Source organism: Lissotriton vulgaris, chromosome 8, assembly GCF_964263255.1.
Source record: "Lissotriton vulgaris chromosome 8, aLisVul1.2, whole genome shotgun sequence".
Lineage (NCBI taxonomy): Eukaryota > Metazoa > Chordata > Amphibia > Caudata > Salamandridae > Lissotriton > Lissotriton vulgaris.
In genome coordinates, this window is record NC_141696.1 from 201,763,355 (window position 1) to 201,784,304 (window position 20,950).

A 20,950-nucleotide genomic window follows, 5' to 3' on the forward strand; every position below is an offset into this window, starting at 1 on the left:
TATTAATTTATCTACCGTTACCCTAACGGAGGCGGAAAAACAAATGTTGAGCCTGGGGTTAACTTACTGCCCAGCATCGACTTTAATTACGCCAAAACCAGTGTTGACGTTTACCTATTCATCAGGAAACTAAAAATCAAGAAATTCTTTAACATTAAGGAAGGCTTAAATGAAAAAGTATTGCCAGGCAACATGGAGACTGTAAATATACCTCCGACATTGCCGGCTAAAGACACTAAAACGTTGTTGGGGCTGCACCATTTGGCTTCTGATAACACATTATCCCCGGATATAATTTCCACTCAGGATGAACTTAGAGCTGCGTCCATTCCACAAGTTGGAGCCCATTTAAACCTAAGTCAAAATTTAATCCCACTATGCCTAGGGACTCAATTGATGTGTTCCAGGACGTGGTGGTTGAGGACCTCAAACGACTACATCACAAGATTAAACATAAAAAACGCTACAAAGGTAAGCATGAAAGAGATTATCTATCACTCATCAAAAAATTGGGCAATGACCATAAAATCATTGTAACTACTGCAGACAAGGGCGGCAATGTAGTTATTTGGCCCCAAGAAGCATATATTGAGTAGGCAAGGAGACAGTTAAACGACCCAACATGCTATTCTAAAACTAACATTAAACATTTCAATGATGCAAAGGATGTTTTAAAAAAAATGTTGTACAAATGTAAAAGAGATGGCATGATCTCCTCCCAGGAATTTGAATTTCTTCATGTTGAGTTCCCAGTATTGCCCAAGCTATATCTACTCCCAAAGATTCATAAGCAGGTGACACCTGTCCCTGGCCGGCCTATCATCTCGGCCATTGCGGGGGTGGCAGAACATGTCACACAATATATTGACTATTTCCTGCAGGAATTGGTTAAAAATCTACCTACTTATGTTAAGGACACTGGCGACTTCATTGCTAAAATTAAGAACATTCCATTGAGCAATGATATGTTAATGATTACTTTGGACATAGAATCGCTCTACACGAGCATAGAGCATACATCTGGTCTTAAAGCGCTCGAATTTTTTCTTGAAAAAAGACCCATGAACTGTTATTGTCACAACAAAGTATTGATGGAGTTAACCACCTGGTGTCTTAACAATAATTTCTTTTTATTTGGGAATGATATTTATATTCAGAAGTGTGGAGTTGCTATGGGGGCCTGCTTCTCTCCTAGCTATGCGTGTTTACACGTAGGCTGGTGGGAGGAGCAGGTCCTCAGGCGACAATACGCGAACATTTTTGATGAACATGTTTTGTTGTGGATTCGTTATATTGATGATGTTTTTGTTTTATGGCGCGGGGATTTTAAGAGTGCAGACAATTTTGTTACAAATCTCAATACAAATCCTGAAAATTTGAAATTCACCAAATCTATCAGTAATTGTGAGGCAAAGTTTCTGGATGTCAAAATATTTGTGCATATTGGGTATTTGGCAACTAAACTACATAGAAAAAGCACTGCTGGCAATGGTATCCTCCACGCCAGCAGTGCACATCCACGACATGTAGTAGACAATATTCCCCTAGGCGAACTACTCAGGATTAAAAGAATATGCAGCACTGAAAAAGATCTTGAAGACTGCACCATGGAAGCCCTGGATAGATTCAGACAGAGGGGTTATCGTGAATCTGTCCTAAAATTGGCAGTGCAGAAAACCAAAAGCAGAACTCGCGATTCCTTACTTGACCAAACCCATAACAATGAGTCAGTGAATACTGTTGATGACAATACCGAGGCACCAAGACTTATAACCGCCTACAGTAGACAAGCTAGACAAATCAGATCCATTGTAACACAAAGATGGTCGGTTTTACAAACAGATTTGGTGTTAAAACCAAGATTGCCTAACGGTCCTACTGTGACCTTTCGGAAGGGCCCTTCCCTTAGGACACATATTTGTCATGATTTCCCTGAATTTAGGAAAAAAGAGGAGTGGATGAAATCCCGGTTTGGGTTCAAACGTTGCACCTCCTGTAGGGCGTGCAAATTTGGTAAAACAACCACCCAATACTACACACCTTTTAGCCCTGACCCAGTTAACATCAAGGGTCAGTTCACTTGCAAAACTGAATTCGCTATCTATGTCCTGACATGCACATGTGGGCTTAGGTATGTCGGAAGCACACGACAGCCGGTGCATGTCAGGATTCTACAGCACCTTCGAGCCATCGTGAATAACGATTCTTCATATCAGTGGACAGGCATTTTAAAACCAATCACAAAAATGATCTACAATGCCTGAACTACTTTGTCATCGCCTCAGTGGACAAGCCTATTATGGGTGGCGATAGAGAGAGGATGCTGAGGAGATTGGAGTCTCAATTTATCTTGGACTTAGATAGCAGATTCCCTATTGGGCTTAACAACACCGATGATTTGCATGTTTTCTTGTAAATATTTTTCTTCTCTATTTCAGGTTAGATGGAGTGTTAGCCTCCTAGCACCTCCATGTTGATTTTTTCAAAGAATCTCGTTTATTTACCACTTTCCTTTTTTCCTATCACCTACAGCTTCATGGTTGTTACCATATTAGCTTCCCCTTATTTATTTATTATTTGGGTAGCACTCCATTTTATTTTTATCTTTGGGCATAGACATTGGGTACTTTATGCAAATCTCTGTTTCCTTACCCACAACTGCTCTGAGAAAATTTACCAGTGGTCTCTCTACACATGCAGTCCGTTATTTCAATTTGGCTTTTGACTATTGTCCTTATTTGCATTTTAGGCATATATAATGTTGCTGCTATATTACGTTTGATTATCAATGAACCTTTCCTTTTTGTTTTGCTGCAGTGCATTCAATTGTTTACAATATTGCGTAATTTGCACCAAAATGCATTTGTCACCTTATTTGACTGTATATATAGTCGTGTAATTTGCACTTTTGCATTAGCACTTTATGAGGATATTTAAACTCAAATCCTAATCTTACTTATTTTAATTCTATTACTTGGGTCCATTTTTATGGTATTGCCTATATTATGGCAAGAATTTGCACATACTACATTAGCACTTTACTGTTAAAATGCATTTATATTTATACATGATTCTTGTTATTTGTTTAAACTTGGTAACCCATATATTTTTTATAGTTTAGCGCATAATGCACTTTATTGCTTATTTGCACATGGACAAGGTCTTATCCATAATACTGCATTGGATTTAAGTGAAGTTTAATATAGCACAACGTAAATGGACTTTTTTTTAGCATTATATGCAGTCACTTTGCCTGATTTGGAGTGTGCCTGATTTGGAGGGTGGGTTCGAATCCCACCCTCGTCGCCAATTTGTAATAAATAAAGAGAAATCCAATGGTATGTTGATAAGTCCAGGATTTATTCAGCTGCAGCACAGTACTCCCAACCTTCAAGTTAACAATACCAGTATCTCATTTCAGATCATAACAATTCTAAATGGAATGACATAGACCGTGTGCATGTGCAACTAAGAACAAAGATTCTATTAAAAGGGAAATATGTACAGGGGTAGATTAAAAGGGAAATACGTAGTAAGTCAGAATATAACACGTTAGTGTCCAATTTATTTAATTTTGGTCACATAATGCACTTTACACGGATGAATGTATGGACTTTTTAAAATGTGGATTTTAACCATTTTATACTGTTTGAAACAGACCACTGTAAAAGTAATGTTTGGAAAACAGACTACGGAGTACTATATTTGTAGTATGTCCTCTATCTCTATGATCACATGGTGCAATGCAAGAGAAAGAAAAAAATGTAACTTGAAAAAAACTGTGGAGCACCAGGTATTTAACTGTGGTTTTCTTACTTACTGACTGTCTGTGAGCAAGGGCAGATGCCCGAAACGCGTCAGATTTTGTTAGGCTCAGCTTTTAAATAAACCTTGGTCCCTTCTATTACGCTGGATGCGTGTGGTTTTCCTTGGTCATGCAATACAGAGATTTTGGGAGGCTGCAGCTGTTGCATTCAAATTTCGGAAGGTGATTTCTTCCGAGACGAATCCACTCCCCTGAAGTTGGCTGCGGTGTGCAATCAGTTCAAACTTTCTTCCTGGAAGAAATTTCGTCAACCACAGCCCTTGTGTTTAAAGGGCTCAAGTTACTTGAGTCAAGGGATTATACCAGCGGCGTCTTTGTCATACCGTGCGGCGCCTGACGCTGAGAAATTATCCCTTGCGGTGAGTGCCCGTGAATTAACTGACAAGGTGGGGAGGAGTATTAGGCACCAGCGCGTGACCCTGGGAGCTTCATTAGCTCGGGTCGTCGGACACTGTAACAGTTTAAAGCAATCTAGAGCCTATCGCTATGTCAGCCGAGATTCTTCATGGCAGAGAGGTGGCGGCTGCTGCACTCTATTCTAACCTGCCGAAAGTAACACCAAGCTCAGGAGCAAGCGATAAAGCGGACCCAACGGACAATGACAACACATCCGAGAGCCAAATACGAGCGGCGCTTAAAAGACTTGAGAAATGTATGTATCAAAAGATGTCAAAGTGGTGGGAGCACAAATCCCTATCAATGTATCTAGATGAAAATCGTGTACCACGTGGGTTGCGCATTTTATTAGCGCCCAGCTACGACAAGCCGAACCCCAATATGTTGAAAGAGTGGGGCCAAACAAATTTAGAATCTTCCACCAAGCTAATACAAATCCTGGTGAAATATGCTTCCATTGACAGAGAAGGAGATTGGGGAAATCAATGAATTGTTACAAAAATTTGAACCCCACGAGATCATTACCAAGACCCACAAGGAAATTTGACGAACGCTTGCTTAAACAAGAGGAAAAAATTAAAGCAAGAAAAATCTATAGGTTCGCCAGAGATAAGGAGGACTATGCCCAAGGCAGAATTTACACTTTCGCGCGCAAATTCGACAGTGCCAAACAAATGAAATTTGCGCAGCAAGCTCAGCAGGCTAAACAGGGCAAGACCATAAATCAGGCGGGGGCTTCCACTTTGGCCCAGACACCATCTACCACACGCAGCAACCAGGAAATAAGCTATAATGAATCGCTAACAAGTGGCCTTACATCAGATGAGGATGGTAATACTCCGTGGGATGCAAACTCTTTGATCCTTGACCTCGGCGAGGAAGTGGATTTTTTAGTCTCGGATCGGTTGCAGACTTTAAGGCCTCGGATCAAACATCAACAAAAGGGGCAGCAACAGCAGCAAAGCGAGCCAGATGCAACAAAAGGAGGGGCGAGCGCCGGAAAAAGCGGAAAATCGCCCAAAAAACCAAAGCGACAATATTGGCGCAAAAAAAGATAAGTGACAACACTGTTATTAATTTATCTACCGTTACCCTAACGGAGGCGGAAAAACAAATGATGAGCCTGGGGTTAACTTACTGCCCAGCATCTGACTTTAATTACGCCAAAACCAGTGTTGACGTTTACCTATTTATCAGGAAACTAAAAATCAAGAAATTCTTTAACATTAAGGAAGGCTCAAATGAAAAAGTATTGCCAGGCAACATGGAGACTGTGAATATACCTCCGACATTGCCGGCTAAAGACACTAAAACGTTGTTGGGGCTGCACCATTTGGCTTCTGATAACACATTATCTCCGGTTATAATTTCCACTCAGGATGAACGTAGAGCTGCGTCCATTCCACAAGTTGGAGCTAACATCAGCCCATTTAAACCTAAGTCAAAATTTAATCCACTATGCCTAGGGACTCAATTGATGTGTTCCAGGACGTGGTGGTTGAGGACCTCAAACGACTACATCACAAGATTAAACATAAAAAACGCTACAAAGGTAAGCATGAATGAGATCACTCATCAAAAAATTGGGCAATGACCATAAAATCATTGTAACTACTGCAGACAAGGGCGGCAATGTAGTTATTTGGCCCCAAAAGCATATATTGAGGAGGCAAGGAGACAGTTAAACGACCCAACATGCTATTCTAAAACTAACATTAAACATTTCAATGATGCAAAGGATGTTTTAAAGAAATTGTTGTACAAATGTAAAAGAGATGGCAGGATCTCCTCCCAGGAATTTGAATTTCTTCATGTTGAGTTCCCAGTATTGCCCAAGCTATATCTACTCCCAAAGATTCATAAGCAGGTGGCACCTGTCCCTGGCCGGCCTATCATCTCGGCCATTGCGGGGTGGCAGAACATGTCACACAATATATTGACTATTTCCTGCAGGACTTGGTTAAAAATCTACCTACTTATGTTAAGGACACTGGCAACTTCATTGCTAAAATTAAGAACATTCCATGGAGCAATGATATGTTAATGATTACTTTGGACATAGAATCGCTCTACACGAGCATAGAGCATACATCTGGTCTTAAAGCGCTCGAATTTTTTCTTGAAAAAAGACCCATGAACTGTTATTGTCACAACAAAGTATTGATAGAGTTAACCACCTGGTGTCTTAACAATAATTTCTTTTTATTTGGGAATGATATTTATATTCAGAAGCGTGGAGTTGCTATGGGGGCCTGCTTCTCTCCTAGCTATGCGTGTTTACACGTAGGCTGGTGGGAGGAGCAGGTCCTCAGGCGACAATACGCAAACATTTTTGATGAACATGTTTTGTTGTGGATTCGTTATATTGATGATGTTTTTGTTTTATGGCGCGGGGATTTTAACAGTGCAGACAATTTTGTTACAAATCTCAATACAAATCCTGAAAATTTGGAATTCACCAAATCTATCAGTAATTGTGAGGCAGAGTTTCTGGATGTCAAAATATTTGTGCATATTGGGTACCGTATTTTCCGGCGTATAAGACGACTTTTTAACCCCTTAAAATGTTCTGGAAAGTCGGGGGTCGTCTTATACGCCGGGTGTGAAATTTGAGAGTATGTTTTCATGCGTTTGTACATAGCGCGGACTTCACCCGAAGGTGTCAGACCGCTTCTCAATAGGAAATGGTGCATTACAGGAGGAAAAAGTGACATGTGTGCAAGTAGAGGTACGGTATAATACTGCAATAAATGGAGGGCACTCAAACACAAGAACTAACGTTACGTAGGCGATGGGGGCACTGTGGAAGTATCAAAAGCAAACCCACTGAAAGCGGATCTCAAAGAGGGAAATAAATTACAGTTACGGTACCGGTAATCTGCCAAAAACATCACATTTTCCTTAATGCATCCAGCAGCATATCCACCCTATTTATTGTTCTTAAGACACAGGGGAAATCATCTGGCTCCACCACAGGCTATGCTAATGAACAGATGTAATTTCCACCGCAAACCACCATGCATATGAGTACGGTAACAAAACTACCGTAATGTGGATAATGGCAAACCACCATGCATATGAGTACAGTACGTAACAATACTAATGTGGATAATGGCAATGTACAACACAGGGAAGTGGGGGGCACATCTGGTGAGGACATTCTATGATCCAATATGACAGCATTCACATTACATTTTGAATTGATTTTGGATGAAATGCCAAAGAAAGGATATCAAGTACCGTAAACCAAATATCAGAAAGAATGCTTTGGGTGCAAATCTTATGCACAATTCTCCAAATGGCTATGCAGGACTGCGTTGGAAGTGGGGGTAGTCTTATACGGCGAGTACAGCTCAAAACCTACATTTTATCTAGAAAAGTAGGGGGTCGTCTTATACGCCGGGTCGTCTTATACGCCGGAAAATACGGTATTTGGCAACTAAACTACATAGAAAAAGCACTGCTGGCAACAGTATCCGCCACGCCAGCAGTGCACATCCACGACATGTAGTAGACAATATTCCCCTAGGCGAACTACTCAGGATTAAAAGAATATGCAGCACTGAAAAAAATCTTGAAGACTGCACCATGGAAGCCCTGGATAGATTCAGACAGAGGGGTTATCGTGAAAATGTCCTAAAATTGGAAGTGCAGAAAACCAAAAGCAGAACTCGCGATTCCTTACTTGCCCAAACCCATAACAATGAGTCAGTGAATACTGTTGATGACAATACCGAGGCACCGAGACTTATAACCGCATACAGTAGACAAGCTAGACAAATCAGATCCATCGTAACACAAAGATGGTCGGTTTTACAAACAGATTTGGTGTTAAAACCAAGATTGCCTAACGTCCTACTGTGACCTTTCGGAAGGGCCCTTCCCTTAGGACACATATTTGTCATGATTTCCCTGAACTTAGGAAAAAAGAGGAGTGGATGAAATCCCGGTTTGTTTTCAAACGTTGCACCTCTTATAGGGCGTGCAAATTTGGTAAAACAACCACCCAATACTACACACCTTTTAGCCCTGACCCAGTTAACATCAAGGGTCAGTTCACTTGCAAAACTGAATTTGCTATCTATGTCCTGACATGCACATGTGGGCTTAGGTATGTCGGAAGCACACGACAGCCGGTGCATGTCAGGATTCTACAGCACCTTCGAGCCATCGTGAATAACGATTCTTCATATCGGTGGCCAGGCATTTTAAAACCAATCACAAAAATGATCTACAATGCCTGAACTACTTCGTCATCGCCTCAGTGGACAAGCCTATAAGGGGTGGCGATAGAGAGAGGATGCTGAGGAGATTGGAGTCTCAATTTATCTTGGAATTAGATAGCAGATTCCCTAATGGGCTTAACAACACCGATGATTTGCATGTTTTCTTGTAAATATTTTTCTTCTCTATTTCAGGTTAGATGGAGTGTTAGCCTCCTAGCACCTCCATGTTGATTTTTTCAAAGAATCTCGTTTATTTACCACTTTCCTATTTTCCTATCACCTACAGCTTCATGGTTGTTACCATATTAGCTTCCCCTTATTTTTTTATTATTTGGGTAGCACTCTATTTTATTTTTATCTTTGGGCATAGACATTGGGTACTTTATGCAAATCTCTGTTTCCTTACCCACAACTGCTCTGAGAAAATTTACCAGTGGTCTCTCTACACATGCAGTCCGTTATTCCAATTTGGCTTTTGACTATTGTCCTTATTTGCATTTTAGGCATATATAATGTTGCTGTTATATTACGTTTGATTATCAATGAACCTTTCCTTTTTGTTTTGCTGCAGTGCATTCAATTGTTTATAATATTGCGTAATTTGCACCAAAATGCATTTGTCACCTTATTTGACTATATATATATAGTCGTGTAATTTGCACTTTTGCATTAGCACTTTATGAGGATATTTAAACTCAAATCCTAATCTTACTTATTTTAATTCTATTACTTGGGTCCATTTTTATGATATTGCCTATATTATGGCAAGAATTTGCACATACTACATTAGCACTTTACTGTTAAAATGCATTTATATTTATACATGATCCTTGTTATTTGTTTAAACTTGGTAACCCATATATTTTTTATAGATTAGCGCATAATGCACTTTATTGCTTATTTGCACATGGACATGGTCTTATCCATAATACTGCATTGGATTTAAGTCAAGTTTAATATAGCACAACGTAAATGGACTTTTTTAGCATTATATGCAGTCACTTTGCCTGATTTGGAGTGTTTAGTGTCCAATTTATTTTATTTTGGTCACATAATGCACTTTACACGGATGAATGTATGGACTTTTTAAAATGTGGATTTTAACCATTTTATACTGTTTGAAACAGACCACTGTAAAAGTAATGTATGGAAAACAGACTACGGAGTACTATATTTGTAGTATGTCCTCTATCTCTATGATCACATGGTGCAATGCAAGAGAAAGAAAAAAATGTAACTTGAAAAAAACTGTGAGCACCAGGTATTTAACTGTGGTTGTCTTACTTACTGACTGTCTGTGAGCAAGGGCGGATGCCCGAAAGGCGTCAGATTTTGTTAGGCTCAGCTTTTAAATAAACCTTTGTGCCTTCAATTACGCTGGATTCGTGTGGTTTTCCTTGGTCGTGCAATACGGAGCTTTTGGGAGGCTGCAGCTGTTGCATATATATATATATATATATATATATATATATATATATATATATATATATATATATCCTTAATCCAAAAGCGATCCTTCTTGGACAGTTCCCATAGTCAGGTGGCCCATGTGCCGGCCAGACCCCAAAGCCGGTAAATTTGTGCACAAATTTCGCAGGCTCCAGTAAAGGATTGAATGCGCACTCAGAGCGAGGGTAGATAACACCAGTTTATTTTTCAATACTCGCAAGTATTGAAAAATAAACTGGTGTTATCTATCCTCGCTCTGAGTGCGCATTTAATCCTTTACTGGAACCTGCGAAATTTATATATATATATATATATATATATATATATATATATATATATATATATATATATAAAGAAGTGTAATTTTTCTAATTTAGTTTCAAATGTATTAGTTGAGTGTATGTTTCATTTATTGCTACTGAGTACAACAAATGCTTAGCACTACCCTCTGATAAGCCTAACTGCTCGTTCACACTACCACAAAAGAGAGCGTCAATATTAACTTCTTTAGCCTCTGTAAACCAATTTGGGACCCACTGGACTCTCCACACAGTGTACTTCCTTTTAGTACACTATATAGGTCCTACAACAGGTTAAGTAATCAGAAATCACTCTGCTCCAGGTTTATTAATTCTCATCTGCAGCACCATTTGGTAATTAAATTCAAAATGGCGGGGCCTTCTATATAAAGAATATAGTAATTCAAGCCAGGAGATCCCAGAGCTCTCTACTCCAATCAAGGAACTAAATAAGCCTCCTCGGTTGCAATGTTAAATTGGTTAACTTGTGCCTTTTCTTAAAGTGGTGGAACAGAGATTGAGAAGTGATCTGTAGTGATTCTCTTTAGTACCTTTAAATGAGTCGTGGTGGTTCAAAAACACTGACAATTTCTAATGGTTTGCCACAAATCCCTTCCCAGTATGCAGGGACTATGCAAAGGACACACGCATAATGAAAATATCTCAGGTCAAATATTAAAGGTTAAGGTACTGGCTTCTAGAATGAAAGCATTATCTAGAGAAATGGAATGAAACATTCATCGTATTTGTTACCAGTACTTGACAAATGAGAACTGGAAAATTACCAAATCAATTAAACATAGGTTTCTGTAAGAATATGTGTTTAAATATTTTAACTCTGGACACAGCAGCCAAGAAGGCAGAATAATTGATCTACACCTTAAGAAGTAAATTTTTTGATTGAACTGTAAATTAGCCTGCATTACCTTGAAAGTACTGGCTCCAAGACACAGCCGGTTATGGGATATGAATGGGCATCTGGGAGTTGTGTGTCAGGATACTAATTCTAGCTTCTAACATCCCCATGGTAGCAAAAAAACGACAACTGCCGCAGGAAGCTGTGGAACAAAAGCATAACGTTATTCAAAGAGGAAGTAACAAGGTAGGGAAGAAAAATGTTCCTTGTAGGCATGGAAACAGGAGAAAAGTAACAGGTTAGCAAATGTTGCCGTAATTCAGGGCCTTAAAATGTCTGTTTCACATAAAAATACTGAAAACTTAATTTGCATGAAGACAATATGCAGACAGAGTAAAGTTGGAGTTACAGATGTCCATTCAGCAGCTAGGTTAAGTCATAGGAACACGAGATAGAATCCATTAGTAGGATCGATCGCTTTGCAAATCTAATATTGTGACTGCAATGTGTATTTTCCTCCTACCACAGTGATGGTGAAGGGTGAAAAATTATCATCTGTGCTGGCTGGCCACCATGACAACTCTTTCCCATGTGTGGGATGTGCTTTTTAAAGTGGGGAAATGGGCAAGGAGGGCTATTTCCTACTGTTCATCCCAAACAATTGGCAGCTTTCCAGACAGATTTGAAATATTCGGGAAAAACTAGTTTAGGTAACAGATTTGACCTTTTTTACACAATCCAATGGTCACAAAATAAAAATCTAATGATAAAACATGGGATTTGAGTCACAAACCAGGGATTGAAGCAGTTGGATATCTATGGGTACAAGTGTCCACGAATGTAGGGAGCATTTAAAAAAAATATATTGACGTTAATTTTCAGCTCTGGTGTATTTTTCACTGCATGAAAAATCCACATAAGGAAATTATGCAGACAAGTGAATTTGCGCAAGTAAGATTTTAATTTTTTTCCACAGGGAAAATATTTATGCTGAACAAGTCTATTCCTATAGATCAATGTAAAATATTAGGGTGTTCATTTACAACTTCAGAAAGGAACATATGCAAAACCACTCCACTTAAAGGTAGGAATGTTTTCCGAGGGAAGAAACTTGTAAGATGCTTGTAATTACCCATAAACGTAAGAGTTTGTGGTGGTTCAGTGCAAGTTGAAGAGCCACCCATTTTACTCCAAACCTGAAAATTACAACTATGGATATTCTAGCAGATTTTCCATCATTGAAAGCGTAATTTACAATTAAAATGTTTAAAAACTCAATGGGATTGACGGTCGCATTACCATTTCTTTTATGACTCAGTTGCACGCATCCCAGATAACATGTTTATTAGTGGAGCTCTTCATAGCACATCCTTTATTAATACCTGTGTTTAAAGTATATAAAATCACTTTGGAATGAACCCAACTACACACTAATTCTACCTGGAGTTTGGCCATTGTAAAACGTTTTAGTAATAAACTGGAAACATTTTAAAAACATATGTAGAATTACAGACAACGAGAGCAAAGCTTAAGTTGTCTATGATGTAATTCGGAAACCCAAGGTGAAAAACATCACCTTAATTCACCTTTTAACCATCTATAATGTTATGTTATGTATGGCTCCTCAAAATCTTCCGAAAATGCTTTAAACTGCTACAAAGTAGCATAGGAGTAGGTCCTCCATTTCCTGTGCTCCTCTGACATACTCTTAGAGTGCAAAGCCAGAGCCGCCTGGAATTCCTTTAGTAGTATTAGTAATAACATCGAAGTTTATTTAGCCCATAGTCTATTAAACCATATTTCATACAGGCATACAAAAAATATCTTGCATCCAAATGGATAAAACATTTAAACTGGTGATAAAATGACATTAACAGGACTTCACAAGTACCATCATGATAAAAGTGAATTACAACCAACATAAAAACGGTTATTACAAAAATTGGTCCTTTTTCGCTACCTCTTTTTGAAGTGGATTATAGCTGCTAGAAACCTGTCTATAGTGAAAGCTACATCTAAAAATTGCATGTCATAAAAAACGTTTTATCGCTTCCAGCATCATCTTGAGACAATGAGCTGACAAGCTGTCCTGGGATGCACCTGTTTTCCTTTGGAGTAGTACTATGACCAGTGAAGTCTTGGGCACCATTTCAGCAACCCCTGATGACTTTTCTCTGCCCTACATCACTTTTGTTCTCTACTGATAAAGGGCTAAACCCAGAAACATGTGTCTAGAAATAACCACTACCTGTACCAACTTTGGTGATGAACTACAGCAACTTTGAAAGTAAGCATAGTAGCGTACTGCATTTACCAGGATACAATGGGGGCAACTGTGCTGGTATGAGAAGTAGTGTGCTCCTCCCCCTTGTGTCATCTGTACAACATATTTAATTAAGAAGGACACTATCAACTGCCCCCTAATTCCAATAAAATATAAACAATCTATTAAAATGTGACACTGTAAGTCCATGTTGTGTGCAAGCACAAATGTGTTCACAATTTATTTATTTGGGCATTTGTAGAGCGCCTGGTTACGCCACTGGCGTGTCCCCGCGCTATGATAAGTGGAGTGGCTGCCCCCCCCCCCCTCCCACAGAAAGCTGCCTGCTAAACAGGTGAGTTTTAAGTTTCTTCCTGAACAGGATCTCAGATGGTTCCAGTCGCAGTTCTAAAGGCAGGGCATTCCAGCATCTGGGAGCGAGGTATCTAAAAGATCTTCCTCCCATGCGCGCCTTCCTTACTCTGGGAACCTTTAGCAGTCCAGTCTGCGAGGACCGTAGATTGCGTGTGGGCTCATAGCAGGTCACCAGACTCTGGAGCGGAGCAGGAGCTTTGCCGCTCAGAATGCGGTGGCATGTGGAAAGGGCTTTGAACTCCACCCTCTTCTCTACAGGGAGCCAGTGGAGGGCTTGGAGAGCTGGTTTAGAGGGTGACCTCCTGGGGAGCCTGAGTACGAGCCGCGCCGCGGCATTTTGGAGCACTTTCAGGCGGCCCATGACCCTGCCCGTGGCCGCCAGATATAACAAGTTCCCATAGTCAAGTCGCGAGGTGACCAGGGCGTGCACCAGCGTCCTTCGAGCAGCAATAGGGAGGAGGTCTAATACTTTCCTTAAGGCTCTCAGAACACCAAAACACACCCCCGTCACCCGGCTGAGCTGGGGGCCAAAGGCAAGATCCATATCCAGCCACACACCGAGGTTCCTGGCCTCCCGGCAGGGGACGGGGACTTCACCCACGCCGACGACCAAGCAGACGGCCCTCCCCCCACCACGAGCACCTCGGTCTTGCTGCCGTTCAACTTTAAACAGTTTGCGGACATCCAGGTTGCCAGGTCTTGCATGCAATCCCTGAAGATGTCCGCTGCAAGGCCGGGTGCACGCGATAGGGAGATGACCAGCTGCGTATCATCGGCATAAGACACCAGGCGTAGACCGTATCCTTCCACAATGGCTGCTAGGGGGGAGACATAGATATTAAATAGGGTTGAGCTCAGGGACGAGCCCTTAGGCACGCCCTGGCCCAGCCCAATCTCCTTCGAGTAACAGTCACCCAATCGGACCTGAAAGCACCTGTCAGACAGGAAGGACCTGATCCAGCCAAGCGCTTCTCCTGAAACCCCTCCTTCATTCAGACACTGTAGCAAGATGGAATGTGCTACAGTGTCGAATGCCGCGCTTAGATCAAGTAGGATCAAAGCCATGGTTTGGCCCTCATCCACACCCTGTCGTAATGCTTCGACCGCCATGAGAAGCGCAGATTCCGTCGAATGACGGGGGCGGAAGCCAAATTGCGAGTCATGGAGTAGCGATGCAATTCATGCTACACCGCCCCACAACAGAACATGCAAATCCCGGATTTAAGCCCCCCACCCCTGAAATTTCATGACCTGTCTTTGCCAAATTGGATTAGGAGTTCCAAGAGATATACAAAGTTTGTACCTTCAAACAAAGAGTTTTTTAGCTATAGTGTGGAACTCTTTGTATTGAGATAAGTCAGATCCCTAACCCTAGATTCTCTGGCAGACTGAGAGAGAGAGAGAGAGAGAGAGAGAGAGAGAGAGAGAGAGAGAGAGAGAGAGAGAAAAACTTGTTTATTTAGACCATGGTCTTTTAAACAGTACAGAACACACACAATCAGGATCAAGAGGAGTACGAACAGACAAAATTCTACAACATCTAAAATAGATCAAATTCAATGCTTGTTATTAGAAAGTTAAAAGAGGGTGGCGCCCTCAGAACACAGCATACAATGCACCCTATTTTTACAGAAATCTCATAATCGCTAAAGAATAAAATTAAAAATTTGCATTTTATAAAAACTTTAAAATAACTTACAAAAATCAGTGCCCCTCCTTCAAAATCTCCCTTCCAAATTCTTTTAAACCCTTCAAAAATGTACCCAGTCCAATTGCAATTTCTAACGTGAGCATATCGGTAAGTAGGCAGATCGCCTGGGCACGTGAGGTTATCTTATGTGATAGGAATATAGGACGTAAAAACAATTTCCTTATATCGTGTACAAATAAACAATCAAGTAAAATATGCAGCATATCATGTCTTAGGCCACGCCCACAGTTACAGTTACCTTCTGGGCCAATCAGAGCAGACTTTAATTTTCCATCTATCTTCCAAGGGTTAACCCCAGCCCGGGTTCTAAGAATTTCATATCTCAGAACTTGGTTGGGCAATATGTCCAAATACGGGAACCAGCCATCGTTAACCCATGACTTTTTTTACCACTGGACTGATTTTTTCTCTGACATATAAACTAAGTCCTGCGCCCTGGAAAGAGACTGGCCTTGTTCCCTAAGAGCTTTCTTAGTAAAATCGTCTAACAAAGCGTCCTGGGAAAATTTCACATTAAGACACCCTGTTACTTTCTGGAGAGTTTTACTCACATCCTTTGCCCAGACAAGATTACTTATTTGGATCTCATCTCTACACCATTGTGAGACCTTTAGTGTCACTCCTGGGTCTTGGCGCTTCCAAAATCTTACCAGGGCCATTTGGGATTGTACGGTCCATGAGGTTAGCTCTAGCTCTATTCTTATTGCTTGAACCATAGTACAGTTCGGTAAGGACAATAGCATTTTTAAGATTTTTCCCTCTTCCTGGTCCCACTCATGTTTACCGCTCAAGTATAAAACATCAGCCCTATACAATACTTGGGGGGGAATCATTGCTCCAAATGCCTTTAACATTGGTTTATGAGTCATGTCACCATATTCTTTGTTAAACCTTTTCAACCCACATGTGGATGAAAAAGCTTTGGCTCTTTGGGCCTCCAAATGGGTGCGCCATTTTAGCGCACTACCAAACCAGAGGCCTAGATATCTATATTCCTTGACTGCCTCAAGTTTATCATTACCCAAAAACCAATTAAAGTTCTTCTTACTCTTTCCAAAACATAAAACCTTAGTTTTTTCCATATTTACAGTCAGAGTTTTCCTATCACAATAGCTTTTAAAAACATTTAGTTTCCTTTGAAGTCCTATTTCTGTTTGGTCCAGGATAACTAGGTCATCAGCATATAGAAGACAAGGCACTTTATGCCCGCTCATTCTAGGGCTTGCGCTTCTTTCTACTTCAAGTGTCGCAGGGAGATCTGCCAGAAAGATTGAAAATAACAGGGGTGCCAAGACGCACCCCTGTCTGAGGCCATTCCCTACCAATATCTTGTGAGTTAGTGACCCTTGCAAATCTCTAATAACCTGGACCCAATTCCCTCTGTGAAGATCTCTCAAGATCATCAATAAGCCATCCGGAATTCAGAAATTCCTTTATAAAGTAGCAGCAGTAGGTAACAGCTTTTGTTAACACATGTTGCTAAGTCGTAGCAGTGTGTTACTGGGTTTGAATCCAGTTATTCATGGTGTAGATATTTTATGACCCTGTGCTCAAACTCCAATGATCATATTAAAACACAGCTGGCAAAGTCATTTTATCCTATGAAGGGTCCAACTTCACTATTGGGTGATAACCTAAGGTCAGGGTAATACTGATATGTGGGAAATGCCATGCTGGCACTCTTGAAGAAAAGGCAGAGCTCAGGGTCAATGTCGCTGGCAGAATCAATTTGTACTCCTGCAGTCGTGTCAATTCTATTTTCTGGGTCACTTCTGTATGTTTCCCTTTATTTTTAGGTGTATCCTGCAGACATCAAGTTCAAGTGAAAGACCTGCCACTGGGGGAAGACGAGGGAGGTGATGCAAATGTATGTACTGAGGCAACTTCAATAGATACAGTTGCATGTAGTAGAGGCAGATTTATACATAACAATTGGTCATCTGTACCAGGGTAATTTCCTCGAAACTGGTAGTCTTCCTCCCCAGTTAATTTCTTCTTGAAACACAGAATTCATGCCCATTGTAGAAGGGGCTGTAGGACAGAAGAGGACTTAACCTAAATGAGGATCTGTTAAGCTGAGCTACATAATTCGGGTTTTGCAAGGCCGGCTCAAAAACCAACAGGAGAAAGGAAAGATGACTAAGACGATTGTAGCTCCAACCTCTCACAATGACACACATAACCCTAACACATTCAGTCATGCTACATGTCCATGATCATGGAAAACCTGAACTTTTCCTGTTGCATATTTCCCTATGTATTGGGCTAGATATGCCGCTAGAAATATGTTCAAAGTATGCCAAATGCATCACAATGAGAAGATTGAAATGGGTTGAACAATTGATCGGGAACCCCAGACATGGTGTCCAACTGTAAAGGTTAAGTTTAAAGGAGAAGTGGTCAGGTCACAACAATTGTTCGAGTCAAACATGGAAAACATATATGGATTACACAATTTATCATATTAATTTACTGTGCCAGAAACTATATGTTCGGTTTTAAGCTGCATGTTTGAAACATATATGGTCATGTTCAAAATGTTCTCCTTTTCTGGAGAGCCAACTATAAATAGATAAGATTATCTAGATAAATCAAACTAATTAGATTACCAGGGCACATTCATTCAGTAGCTAGGGTGTATTTTACCTTCAAGTACATAAGCTGTGCAGACTCCTCTCTTATAGTGATATGCTTTTCGCCCGACTGGATCATAAAATCTGTGTTAAGTGTCGTATGAAAGTGGTTTACATTTCATTTCATTGTCAGACAGTCTGAAGCACATTTGTACACATTGTATTCTCCCAATCACTCTCCCACTCACCACCTAAGAGCTTGATTCTCAGGTTTCAAGTCAGGTGTTGGAGGCTGTAACAGAAGCGGTGCCTACGGGATCATCACTGGTGGTTGCAGCGAAGAGCTGGGGAGGATAGGGGTGGTACTCATGTTGCACGCCAGACACGCATGTTGATTCAAAGTTGTGCTAGTGGAATTCAGAATGGCTGACATTTGATTGTGCAAGATTCCTGGTGATTCAGGGGAAATTCTTGAGTGAAAGGTGGAAGAATCGGGCCAAGAGATGTAAAAAAGACACACTGGAGGTGTTCGAGGAGCTTCAGGACGCCACAAAGTACTGCTTTGTTACGATCAGAGTCCAGTCTGGGGTTTCCGTGCTTCCCAGGCTTCCCAGGCCGCCGTTCTGTGTGTGCGAGCAAGCAGGCAAGCAAGCGAGGATCAAGGACGCTGCCCAGCCGCTCCTCAAGCCTCAAGCTCTGTGGCCCCTCCAGCTGCAGCTGTCAGCCAGAATGGGGGACAGAGGAACCGCGGTCGCACCGCAGCCGGGAAGAATAAGGAAGGAGATCTCCGCAATTCAGTCTCGACAGACGGAGGCAGGTGAGCCGAGCGGAGGCTGGAGCAGAGTGGAAAAAAGTGCCGAGCGAGTCAGGTGGGCAACAGCAATTTTTTTTTTCCCCACCCTTGCTCTCACCTTCGTGAGGTGGGCAGAGAGCGAGCGAGTGAGTGAGCGGGGGAGATTGGTCCCTCCCCCCCCCATTGTTCTTCCACGGGAGTGAATCTGCCACCTGCCAGCCTGCCTGTAGCCTGCCTCGGCGCCCTGCCGTCTTGCTGCTTTAACTGCCTTGTTGCCTTGCCTTGCCTGGTCGGCCGTAGCTGGTTGGATTGGAGCGGTGGCCCCAGGAAGGAATGGGGGAGGAGTAATCACCAAGGCAAGGCAGGGTAAGGGCAGAGGGTCGGCTCGAAGGCTGAAGCTGGTTCCCACAGAAGCAGCAGAGTAAGAGCAAGCGGAAGAGCGGGATACACCACGAGTCGTACCATAAAAGGCACATGAAGGCACATGAAGGCGCACATAAGAGGCTTGAATCCGGCGGCTTGAGCCTAGGCAACAGAGGAAAGCAGCCACACAACCTTAATACCACAGCACTTAGGTCAGGATCCAGCCCCATTAACCCACGGCAACCGATTATCCCTTCCCTTACCACCGGTCTCCACCAGACTAGACACGGGAATTTTGGGACGCTGTGCTCAAAGGGCTCAAAGGAACCACTACTATTTCCACCACCACAAGGGTGCTGCTGTATGGGCGAGGGCAAAGCAAAAGGAAAAAGACCAGCAAGGAGAAACAAAAAGGTAGAAAGGAAAAGAAAGGAAAAGAAGAAACAACTGGGAGCAGGAACATAGGAAGGGAGACAATAAGACAAGACAAGAGAAGAAGATCACTATGAGATCCAGGAGATCAAGGGATCCTCAAGGGCCCCTGAACCCTACTAAAAGATCTAGGAGAGCAAATAAAGCCAACAAGAAATTAAATATAGACTCTATGAGTGCTGGCAAAGAAGAACCGAAGAAAGGGGCGGTGGAAGGCGAAAAAGAAGGTGGTGGAAATGAGCGGCTGATCCCCCTGACCCCCTTTCTTCCAGGCCACCCTAGCCCTCACTTTTCGTGAAATCATAAAGGGTCAAGCTTCCAACCAAAAATTTACACAAAATTTTCATTCATAAAGGACGCTGGCTCGGTTCTTTGCTTGAACACCCAGCAGCCCAACAACCTGCCAACTCCGATATTACCGGTTTACTACGCCTCAGTACAAGAGACCCAGACAGAGCAAATGAAAGAGCCAATGAGAGGGGTGATGAGAAAACCCCTCCAGAGGCGATGGTCGGCGAAGACAGCAAAAATGGAGAAGAAGAAGGAGGAGAAGAAGAGCAAAGTGTCGACAGCGAGTGTCCAGATACTACAAAGAAGGAAAATTACAGTGGAACCTGCAGTGAGTATCACAGAGGGGTGACCTTGCCGAAGACCACTAGGGAGTGGGGCCCTGTCCTCGATCCTGACCCGGGCCTAACCCCGGCCCAGGCTCAGAATTTAAAAATAACGGCACTGCTGAGCAAGCAGAAAATCTCCACCCGGAGTGCCAGTACCACAGGTCCAATAACAGACAGTACCCAGAAAGACATCATCACCCCACAGGGAGTAAAATGCTCCCCAGAAGACTGGCTCAACATCGCCAGAGACTCTGAGGAAACTCCTGGGATTCAAATGACTTCTAAGGTGCCCAGCAGATGCGACGAATCAGAAGCTCCAGCAACTGCGCTTTCAGTAGCCAGCTCACCAAGTAATTTGAATTTGTGGATCTCAGGTCCGGTAACAAATGCATGGGAAGGTTCCCGAGGTCTACCACGGGACCTTAAGTTAGAGAAAAACACATCCTCATCACAAAATCTTAATCAAGAGCAACCAGAACCTTGCAAAGGCACAGGGACAATCGCAGCCCAAGATAACAAAATAAAGGGGCAGTCGCCCGCCGGGAATTTCTCCTCGGCTCCAGAGCCGCTCTTAGCTCAGGCACAAGTCCATCACCCGGCTCAGTTCGAGTGTCCCCAAACCCCTCCTCGAGCTAACCTTCCTGAGTTGGTCTGCTCAGACCCCATTCCACCAAAAGCTTTGGTCCCAGAGGCCTCGTATCCCACGCAAGAAGAGTGGGAAGAATTGGTTACCTTGTACACTTCACCGTCTCACTCACCCCCAAAAGAAGC

General features: G+C 42.1%; 1 pseudogene; it reads right to left on the reverse strand.

Annotated features, from left to right (window-relative positions):
- LOC147696870 (dipeptidyl peptidase 1-like) overlaps positions 1-20,950 on the reverse strand; it is a 159,900-nt pseudogene that overhangs the window by 59,549 nt on the left and 79,401 nt on the right.